Source organism: Gobio gobio (genome assembly GCF_949357685.1).
Source record: "Gobio gobio genome assembly, chromosome: 11".
In the NCBI taxonomy this organism is placed as follows: domain Eukaryota; kingdom Metazoa; phylum Chordata; class Actinopteri; order Cypriniformes; family Gobionidae; genus Gobio; species Gobio gobio.
In genome coordinates this window covers 15,969,223-15,980,986 of record NC_137104.1, presented here as the reverse complement: position 1 = coordinate 15,980,986, position 11,764 = coordinate 15,969,223, and positions in this window count along the sequence as shown.

Sequence of the window (11,764 nt, the reverse complement as noted above, 5' to 3'; positions counted from 1 at the left end):
AAAAGCTCATAACATAACTTTATATAAAAAAAATACAAAAAAGCTCATAACATAACATAAACTGATTTGTCAAGAGCATATATCCAATGATGTGACAATATTAATTCTCTTTCAGGTTTTGAAACTATAAGTTGTAAACACCTGTGTAAAATATGATTATAACTGCACGTGATGGCATTTTTCTTCTCCAGCTTACATCTTTAATATATTGCCCTCTGTGAATTAAATCGACCATCATGTCAACAGCAATATGAAAGCACAAAATCAGCTGCTGGATTTGCTTTCTTTTTTTTACTATGAATAAAGCAATTTGACTTTAATTCCCCTCTTAACAGACACATATGGCATACTTTAGCGATTTTATTGGGTTTGTAACATTGCCAAAAGCAGGCTTCATGATCATTGAAAGTAATGGGAATTCATTGTGATGCGCTTATGAATGTCACCAGCTGCTGTGTCTGCGCCTCTGTGGAGAATGTCCAAAAACCTTCATTATCATGCTTAATCATCCATGGAATTGATCCCACTGTAACAGATTGCCTGTGTAAAACACGTTGCATTTAGCTGTGTGCACTGTGCATTCCACTGTGAGTCCTATTTAAGGAGCCTAAAGTCTTAAAGAGATAGTCCACCCAAAAACTAAAATTCTGTCAGCGTTTACTCCTCGTGTTGTTCCAAACGTAACAACTATCCATATGAATTGAGCGGTTTAGTCCAAATCTTATGAGGGCTTTATATGGTGAACATGATTTAATTTAGGCTTTTATTCACATTTAAACACTGATCAGCGAACATAAACAGAAGCTCAACCGAACCTGCTTGACACGTGAGAACAATCCTCACTGATTCTTGCGGAAGCTCAAACTGCGTAACACATGAGAATGAACCTCATTGGTTCTCCATTTGCCACAACTGATGTGTGCTCTAATGAATGTTTATGTGAATAAAAGCCTAAATTAAATTTGCTCTGCTCAATGTCTCTTCTGAAAATTTGGACTAAACCGCTCAATTCATGTTGATTAGTTTTACGATCTCGTAATAGGCTAAATGTTTTGAAGCGTCAAAGTGGTAGTTGCATATAGCTGTCAACGGAGGGACAGAAATCACTCACTCAGATTTTATTCCAAAAATATATCTTCATTTGTGTTCCAAAGAAGATGAACAAAAGTATTTTGGGTTTGGAAAAACATGGGAAGTAATTAATGACCGAATTGTCATTTTTGGGTGAACCATCCCTTTAAAACGGTTATTTTATATATTTAAAAAACTATTTTTAATCATTGACTGACTGTGTTTACATGAACAAGAATTCAATGTCATTTAAACACAGCCTGATTGTCTTAAGACAACGCTCTCATTTAGAAATCTGAAACTGACAGATGGCTATTTATCTGAATTTTTGGGAATGCAGGCTATGCTTTAGACCCAATAGTCTGATCATGTCCAAAAATGTAGCATGTAAAAGTAGCAAAGCTAGCCTAGTGTAACTACATTTGCAGGTAGGCCTATTCATTTTTCAGTAGTGAAGCCATTTTGTTGATTATTAGAGGCTATAGTGTGAAACGCAAACGTTCAATTTGTCTTGGAAACAATTCTGGAATGATTGACCATGTTAAGTCGTCATCATCATGAGGTTGAATCGATCGCGTAAATGACCCACTCATTCAACCGAAGAATCACCTGGGCTGGTATCCAAACTGTAGAAGAGACAGCTTCGCCCGTTGTGCTGTAGGCCTACCTAACGTTAAATAGTTTAGTCGCCCACCGTGTGTAGGAGGACAGTTATTAACAGAAATATGTGGAAAATATACTCTGCAGTCCGAAGATAAAGCACTTCCCACGTCGAGGACATACAACATAAAATGTAGGCACACACACATATTCAGGTAAGGTGACAAGTTACAGTTGCACTGCTTGTGAAACCACTCCATTAATATATGACGTACAACAATATACAGCCTACACAAAAGAGGGGTTGAGGTGTGATATGAGCTAATGTCATACCTAAATACGTTTTTGTAGCTTAGCTAGCTATTTTCGAGTAGGTTGCCCAACAGTGTCCAAAGTACAAATACAATTTCTGAGTAATATCAGACAGTTGTGTGTCAGTCTAGCTATTAAATACATTTTTTTTAAGCGTTGAGCCTTTATTTGACTAATATTTTAAATGTATATAAAATAGGCTACGTGGCCTTCATTTGCTTTGTAGCCTGCTGTAAAATGTCTCGTGCTCTTGTTTGATTTCGTTAAGCACATGAATGAGAATTAATGAATGTTTAAATTATTGTCAAAAATAACACTAGGCCTACACGTAATAAATGGCAAGAGCTAGTAAATAAATTTGTTGAATAAATATTTGGAATATTCTGATTTTTCCAGAATCAAAAACTTTATTAATCAGAATGAAACTCAAGTAAACAGGATCATTGTATGATAACCTTTGTTTAATCACAACGACAACCACTTATAAAAATGTCGACTTAATAGTAGGCTATTAAAGCAGTAATAGTTTTAGTTTCTGCAGTGGAGTGCAGTAACAGTTATATTCCACTAGATGGCAGGCAAAATCTTTCATACCACACTTATAATTCTATTTGGATGAACCTTTTTTTTTATTCATACTTAAAAGTGTTTTTTCTATAAAAGGCATGTTTGTAGGTTACAGATTTCTACAATGAGGTGATTTTTGAGTGATTATTTCTGTTTGAGTGCATGAAATAACTCATATGGGATTAGATTGCAGTCTTTAAAGCCTACATTACCGCTTATATGATGCATTCATTAGAAGTGAGGAACGAACAGATGTTTAGAACACAGCTTTCTTCTTATTTCCCCTAAGATCTTCAGTCTTCACCTTGTGGAAGTTGCCCTCACCCCAAAAATTCTGCATTGTTTGTCTGGTGTATTCATTTGTTCTGGAAGATTGTGTCCTCTTAGAGACAGAGTCTGACTTTCTTAAGGAACAGATGGTGTTATTACAAAAACACCAATTAGCAGGAAGTGGATTGCATCAACACAGCTCTCTGAGCTTCATGTTGGTGGCCGTCTGTGCCGTGCTGACAGGTTATGTCAGAAAGAAGTGTTCCCGCTGAACAGATTGGGAATGACATATGTCAGGAGCCTTGGCTGTCTAGGGCCCAGCGAGAGAGGTATCGGGGCCTTTGAGCATTGCCCTTCTTGCCTGCAGGTGAGACCTCATCAGTGTTGTGCTCTCCAAGGGTGTCAAGTCATCTCTACGGTCCCTACACCCCACCAATCACCGGCAGCAGTGTGTCCGCATGCCTGCCTGCTTCTGTCATTATGCGCTCCGTGGTGTCTGTCAGCAGTTACATGAAATTAGAGAAAACCTTCTGCTGATTACTTCTTCATTCTGCTCTCATTTAAAATGCAAGGCCCACCTTATGCTGATGCGTTTGGTCTGCTCTGCGTGATGTCAGTTTTTTTTAGAAGAATGCAATAGTTTCATTAACATACAAACAATACCCTCTTAGAAATCATTCCATAATTGCATATTTAATTCTGAATCATATTATGATTGCAAAGCTGTACCGAGATGTCTTCTTTTATATCTTTAAATGTGGCGTGGCTCTTTAAAGTCAACATGAAACGGAAGTTGCAAAATTCTTTTCGTATATCCGAGTGAAATGGCTTCTCGAACATGAAAAAAAAAATGTAGGGTGGAACTTGATTTTGTCCATTGGATATTCGTTGAATTGTTGTGGTTTGCTATTGCTGTGGATGCTGAGGTTACAAAGGTACTTTACATATAAAAAAATACAATGTGCACAGATAAATCCTTACAAAAAATACTGCAGTATTTAATAGAAAAATAAGAATTGTCAATTTAGATTTCATGGTGATTTAAAGAAGTCTGAACTTGTATCTGAAAGGGTCTGCTCTGCAGAATGTAGAGACCCTCTCTAAGCGGGACTCGAACCTGGGTCTGCCGGCTTGAGGGTCAGACACTCTAACAAGGAGGCTAAAGGCTACAACCTCTAGTGTCAGCCACTAGAACATCTCTTGAGATCAGAGGAGTGAGGTTTACTTGCACAGCGACTACTAGCTGGTCTCCATTACACGCATATGCCCAAACTTAAAGTAGGGGAGACATGTTTTACTCCCCTTTTTTGAAAATTAAAGTCGTGACTATAAAAACGTTATTTCCATTGTTATTGCCTAGGAAAAAAATATTCAGTTCACTGAACACAGGTTGACCATTTGTTGTGGGCAGTTACCAGAGTACATGATATATATGCTATATGATGCCTCAAAAGCCATTAAGCACTGAAGCATAGTCTACATGCTACTATATATGGGGAAGCTGTCATAAGAGTGATATCACAAGGTTTTGAATCAAAAGTCCAGTTGCATAAATGTTTTTCTCACAGTGGTCAAGTTCAAAAGTGTCTTAGGAGATGATTTTGTGAATTTTCTTGTAAATCTTCCAAACTTAAATTCTGATTGCATTTTCAGTTATATCAATAAACGGCATCTCAATAAACCCGTCTCCGCCGTGTTGACTCCGATTGTTTGAATATTACAATTAAATAATACTTAAATCGATATGTCATCCTCAATAAACCCGTCTCCAGCGTGTTGCTTCCGATCATTCGAATATTGCACTTTAATAATTATTTAATCAACATCATTCTCTATAAACCTGTCTCCAGCATGTTGCCCCCGGTCCCTCGAATATTCTGATCTATTATGACCTCTGAGCTGTAAAGCTGCCAGAATAATAATAATAATACGCTGTTTGTTAATTGGCCAGAGGAGAACTGGCACCCCGACTGAGCCTGGTTTCTCCCAAGGTTTATTTTTCTCCATTAGGTCACCTGATGGGGTTTTGGTTTCCTTGCCACTGTTGCCTCTGGCTTGGCGTGCCCAGTTGGGGACACTACATTTTTCAACTAAACATTGTAATAAATCTAATTACTAAACTAAATTAACCATTTAAACTAAATTACTGATCTAATTATTGATCTAAAGCCCACACTTTCACTGTATGATAATTGAAATGAACTGATGACATCAGCGTTTTTTCCAGAATGGCTATACAGCTGAATAAAATTATGCTGCATTATTTTCCTGTTTAACACTGTAAAGCTGCTTTGAAACAATCTACGTTGTTAAAAGCGCTATATAAATAAAGTTGACTTGACTTGACTTGACTTATATGGGACACAATAAACTACTTTCTGTATTTTGTTTATAAATGCTGAAATGTAGTTTTACATTTTTTATTTTTTTTAAGTCATTAAATGTATGGATATTCTGAGGAATACGTGTGAGCTAATGTGAAACAATAAGAAATCACATGAGATGGAAATGCCATATTATATTTCACTGTTTTTGCTAAAGAGAACACAAAATATCAAGGGATATGCATTTTTGCAAGCAAACGCAAAGTTTCTTGGAGGGACGCAAAAGTGTTGACACAATATGGTGTAAGTTGGGACTGCAAAAATGTGGGATCTCTAAGGGGACATGGAAAAGGGAAAAATTGTATTTCGATGTTTTCATGTATGCTCACAAAATACTTGCATTCCCCTGAGAAACCTTGTTTTTGCTTGCTAAACTTTTGTGGTCCCCCAAGATATTGTGTTCATGTAGGCGCAAAAAACATTGAAATATATTTTCTTCCCATTTCATATTATTTCCATAAACACTTTTGCATCCCTCCAAGAACTGTTGCGTTTGCTTGCAGAACTTTTGCAGTCCCCCCATGAAATTTCGTGTTCTCTTTCGCAAAAACATTGAAATATAATTTTCCTTCCATCTCATATGATTTCTTATTGTTTTGCATTCGCTCACACGTATTCCTCAACATATCCACATATACATTTAATGACTTTTTAAGGGGCCAATCTCATGTTAATCTTGAGTACATAGAGTAGTATTGCATCCTTCATTTGTCCGAAGAGTCTTTAGTTTTATCATATTTATAAAAGACAGATATGCTGTACCGATTCTTTCCCAAAAATAGCCAAACTCGTGAAGGCGTGCAGTGGGCAAAGCTAAAGAATCTCGAGCACACACACACTCCCTGGATAACTTTCGAACAAACACACTTGCAGAACTCCGTTGCTGCTCCAAAAAAACAAACTACATCCACTGTTTCCTTAACGCTGGGTTTTTTGGGAAGCTGAACAAGATTATGTTTCCCTCACAACCCGAACCCGAACGTCTTTTTAAAAAAATGCTGGTTATGTTTATCATGAGAATCCAACTCTTTAACAGTGTAAGGGTCAATGACATGACATGTATTTTTTGTGTCCAAATTCATTATTTTCCTAAAAAAAATTATTAATAAATACATGTCAAATATAAAATTGATCTACAGTATTTCCTTTATAAGATACTCTTTTAATTTTTTTGAAATTCAATTGACTTTTTGAGTTGTGGTGTTTCAAAGACCTAAAATGTCAGGTGGTGCGACCAGCAAATTTACTTTTCAAAGTATTAATTCCCACTGCAATTGCAAAATGAAGTAAGAAATATAAATGTAAACCATTATATAATGTATACAAATAATAAAAAAAACCCATAAAAACTCCTTATGGAGTTCTGAACACATAGAAAAGTGTCCGTTTAAATGAATTGGACTTAAAGAGCAATACGGGAAAGGGAATTTACCATGTGATATGCATTTTACAATGATTCATATGTATATGTATATTATTTTAAATGAATATATGGTCGCACCACCTGACATTTTCTGGGTGGTAAAATCAGAAATCTTGTTTAATAATGAATTAATGCTGTCTTAAAAGCTGTAAAAGCAATATGAATCAACACCATACATTTTTTGGACATAAAAATGCATTTTAAAACTCTTTTGCTTAAAATTATTATTTTTTTATCTTAAAAAAAAATATATATTTTTCTTATTCGTCATTGACCCGTAAATAAGTCAGAATGCATGAAATAGCATTAGACCCCCTTTAAAAAAACAACTACATTTCAGCATTTATAAAAAAAAATACAGAAAGTGATTTATTGTGTCCCCTAACTAAAAATGCGATCAGATTTAAATTTGGAAGATTTACCAGAAAATTTACAAAATCATCTCTTAAGACACCAACTTGACCACTGAGAGAAAAATATTTATGCAACTGGACTTTTGATTCAAAACCTTATGATATCACTCTTATGAAAGCCTCCCCATATGTAAAAACTAGCCCTCGTCCTTTATATATAGTAACATGTAGACTATGCATCTGTGCTTAATGGCTTTTGAGGCATAGCATCGCATATATCATGCACTCTTAGTTACTTGTCTTGGTAATTGCATGATGTGTGTGCATTACTGTAAGTAGCTACAGTAAGAAAGTACCTACTAAAAACATCAATGTGCAGGTAAATTAACAAGTGCACATGTATTAGGTTACAACAAAGTTGAATCAGCCATGTAATTCTCTTCATACTCTTAAAATTGATTGAACCTTTAAGCCCACTCTACAGAAGTGTCATGCATGTATAATTTATTTATCCCACATTTAATATTAATAGCAAGCTTTATTGTGCTCGACTCGAGCATCCAGCCAGATTCCCCACCCTGCATTTTTACCTTAATGCATCTCCGAGCCGGTGATGCTGCCAGACTGCGGCCATCACACAGACGCAAACAACTGAGTACATCTTTACTGCACGTTAACCTCTTCGCTGTAATAGACTGCCCCTCCTAAACACACCATATCTATCACTTCCCTGGAGAGGTCCTTTTGGAGTGCTTCCAGAACTTCTTGCTTTACTGGCTAATTGAGGATGACTTCAGACTCCAGAAACACTGCTCAATCCTGTGTGGTTTATTATGTGTGTGTGTGTGTGTGTGTGTGTGTGTGTGTGTGTGTGTGTGTGTGAGAGAGAGAGAGAGACGGGCACAGTGGCAAAGATTGAGCAATAGATCGAATGTGTTTTTTATAAGTCAACTTGAGACGCATAATTTTCGCTGTATTTCTCTTTTGCATTGCAAAAACTGTCCTTATGTCATCAATATGCAAATGGTTGAAATCGCCAAGAGTGCAGCTTTGTTTCCCCGAAGTGCATTCGTTAGAAACTGTTAGCATAATTGATTCTCAGCACTGCAATAAAGCTGGTCATTTTGTGAGGCTTCTAAACCCCATGGGAATGCAGTTGGAGTTCATGGAGTAACTTCCAGCATTAATCATTAAGAAGTGTCCATGCCTGATAGACAGCGCTCGGCCCCCTGAGATGCACACTCCCCGTACTATTCCAATAATTGATGTCTGTGAAATAACAGCGCGACAGTGCTTCGATTGACCGTCGTCCTTACCAAATGTTTTCCGATAAAGGCTGACTTCAGAGGTAACATCTGAGATTTATTTACCCTCTTTTCAGTTTACTTCGGAATCATCAGTTCAAATATATGCTTGTAGTTAAACTTTCAAAGTGCTTTTAGAGATAGAGATAGTATTTTAATTTATCAGTATCGATCAATATTGAATATTTGACTTTAATATAATTGAATTACCTTTGCCATCATCTTATGCTCATATCATCTTTAAAACACTGATTATTGAAATTAGTCCAAATCTCAAAATCTATTTTTATTCTGTTCATTATAATACCTAACGTCACTTAGCATATTAAACAACTGATTTTAGCTTTTAGTTAACTCTATGATTTTTTTCTTCAAATTTTAATATCCACAATTTATCAGCCATACAAAAATGTATCCATCCATCCATCCATCCATCCATCCATCCATCCATCCATCCATTCATATATCTAATTTTCCCATCCATCCATCCATCAATCCAATCATCCATCCATATATCTAATTTTCCCATCCATCCATCTATATAATTTTCCCATTCATCCAACCATTGGTCCATCCATCCATCCATCCATCCATCCATCCATCCATCCATCCATCCATCCATCCATCCATCCATCCATCCATCCATCCATCCAATTTTCCCATCCATCCAATTTTCCCATCCATCAATCCATCCACTGGTCCATCCATCCAATTTTCCCATCAATCAATCCATCCAATTTCCTCATCCATCCATCCATCCATTGGTCCATCCATCCAATTTTCCCATCAATCAATCAATCCATTTTTTCCATCCTTTATCTATCTATCCATCCATCCATCCATCCAATTTTCCCATCAATCAATCCAATTTTTCCATCCTTTATCCATCCATCCATCTAATTTTCCCATCCATCCATCCATCCATCCATCTAATTTTCCCATCCATCCATCCATCCATCCATCCATCCATCTTTCCCATTCATCCATTTGTCCATCCATCCAATTTTCCCATCCATCCATCCATCCATCCATCCGTCTGTCCATCCATCCATATATCTAATTTTCCCATCCATCCATCCATCCATATATCTAATTTTCCCATCCATCCATCCATCCATCCATATATCTAATTTTCCCATCCATCCATCCATCCATCCATACATATATCTAATTTTCCCATCCATCCATCCATATATCTAATTTTCCCATCCATCCATCCATCCATCCATCCATCCATCCATCCATCCATCCATCCATCCATCCATCCATCCATCCATCCATCCATCCATATATCTAATTTTCCCATCCATCCATCCATCCATCCATCCATCCATCCATCCATCCATCCATCCATCCATCCATCCATCCATCCGTCCGTCCATCTGTCCATCCATCCATCTGTCCATCCATCCATATATCTAATTTTCCCATCCATCCATCCATACATATATCTAATTTTCCCATCCATCCATCCATCCATCATCCATCCATCCGTCCGTCCATCTGTCCATCCATCCATCTGTCTATCCATCCATATATCTAATTCTCCCATCCATCCATCCATCCATACATATATCTAATTTTCCCATCCATCCATCCATACATATATCTAATTTTCCCATCCATCCATCCATACATATATCTAATTTTCCCATCCATCCATCCATTGGTCCATCCATCCAATTTTCCCATCCATCCGTTCCTCCATCCAATTTTTCCATCCATCCGTTCCTCCATCCAATTTTTCCATCCATCCATCAATCAATCAATCAATCCATACATCATCCAATCTTCTGTCCGTCCGTCTATCCATCCTTCCCGTTCAACCGTCCATCCGTCCGTCTGTCCGTCCGTCCGTCCGTCCATCCATCCATCCATCCGTCCGTCCATCCATCCGTCCGTCCGTCCATCCGTCCATCCATCCGTCCATCCATCCTTCCCGTCCATCGGTCAATCCGTCCATCCATCCATCCAATTTTTCCATCAATCCATCCAATTTTTCCCATCCAACCATCCACCATCCAATTTTCCCATCCGTCCTTAAAATATATTCATCATATATTAATTACAGCTTGAGTATATATTAATTAATATATTCAAATTCCTCATTCAGATCTGCCGTTTTCTTTCAATAAGACCACTAAAAGCAGATGTGATTCTCGATGTCTTCATGTGGGGGTATGTTTGCATTTTTTGCCGTGCTTCACAGAAAGACTGGAGGGAGATGGGGGTCTCAATGAAACCCATCTTTTATTTTCTAATTAAAACCCTCCACTTTTTGCTCAGGCGCTCCACAACACCTCGACGGAAAAGGGAATTCATGATGTATTGCTGCCTTGCAAATAAAAACGGATCCATCACCTCCACCAGCCATAACCCAGATGGCCAGAAAATTGGCTTTGTGTAGAGATGTGGATTCAGGCATGAATATTAATAGAAGACAGATGTAAACGCATATTAATATCCTTTCACATTTAGGACAGCCTGAAAATTATAGTGCACTCACTTGGGGGAGAGGAAAGGTTGCATCTAAAAAAAAAAGCACCCCCCCCTAATGTGATGCCAGTCTATTGCTGTGCATATTATGTGGGTCCGTTCCAAGTGTAAAGTGTTCAGTGTGGAATTGTCATCTAGTGCTGTCATAAATGGCATATCCAAACAAGAACACGGAGAGTTTGAGAAAATTAAGAATTCTCTTGCTTAAAGAGCTTGTACACTATTTCTGGTCTCCTCCTGTGTGAATTGAATGGAGAGAAGCATTTTAACTTCAGACGTAGACACAAAGGAAATTGATAAGGTAATGTGCTATTTTATGCATGTACTATTTGCATGTGTTTTCTCCAGAGAAAAGAGAGTCTAAATGATTTTGATATGATATATAGCCAAAAGTATAAGCATTTAATTACAGTTTCCGCTCTTTTGGGGAGGCTTTGCTGGAACATGGCAGCACACGTTTAAAATTTCTGTTTGAGTGTGAAAACAACAGAAAATAAAGTCACCAGACAAATACAATGAGTTTAATATCCCTGTGTTAAGGAGTTTGAGGAGTTGATGTTTACATCCCCTTTAGATGGCAGTAGTGCTCCTCCTAAAACAGCTTGTGGTCATTGTGAAGCCTGTCTTTTTTGTTTCTTTCTTTCCTTTTCTTTTGCTTCTTGCAATTTGTTTCTATTAACGTGGAACGTATGTTGCTTTGCTGTTGAGGACTGATGAAATATGCTTTATTTAAAGGGAAGGCTCACCCAAAAATAGAAGTTCCGTCACCATAAATACACCCTCACATTGTTCTAAACCTGTATCATCTCTTTTGAGGAACACAAATGTATTTATGATTTTCATTATTTGGAAAAGAGCAGCTTGGGCATTCTGCTTAATAACTTTTGATCATGTTTGAGTGGTCCATCTCAATTAAAATCTTCATGAAATGAACTCCCACTGGATATACGCTACAATAGGGATGAGAAGTCGTTAAGTCATTAG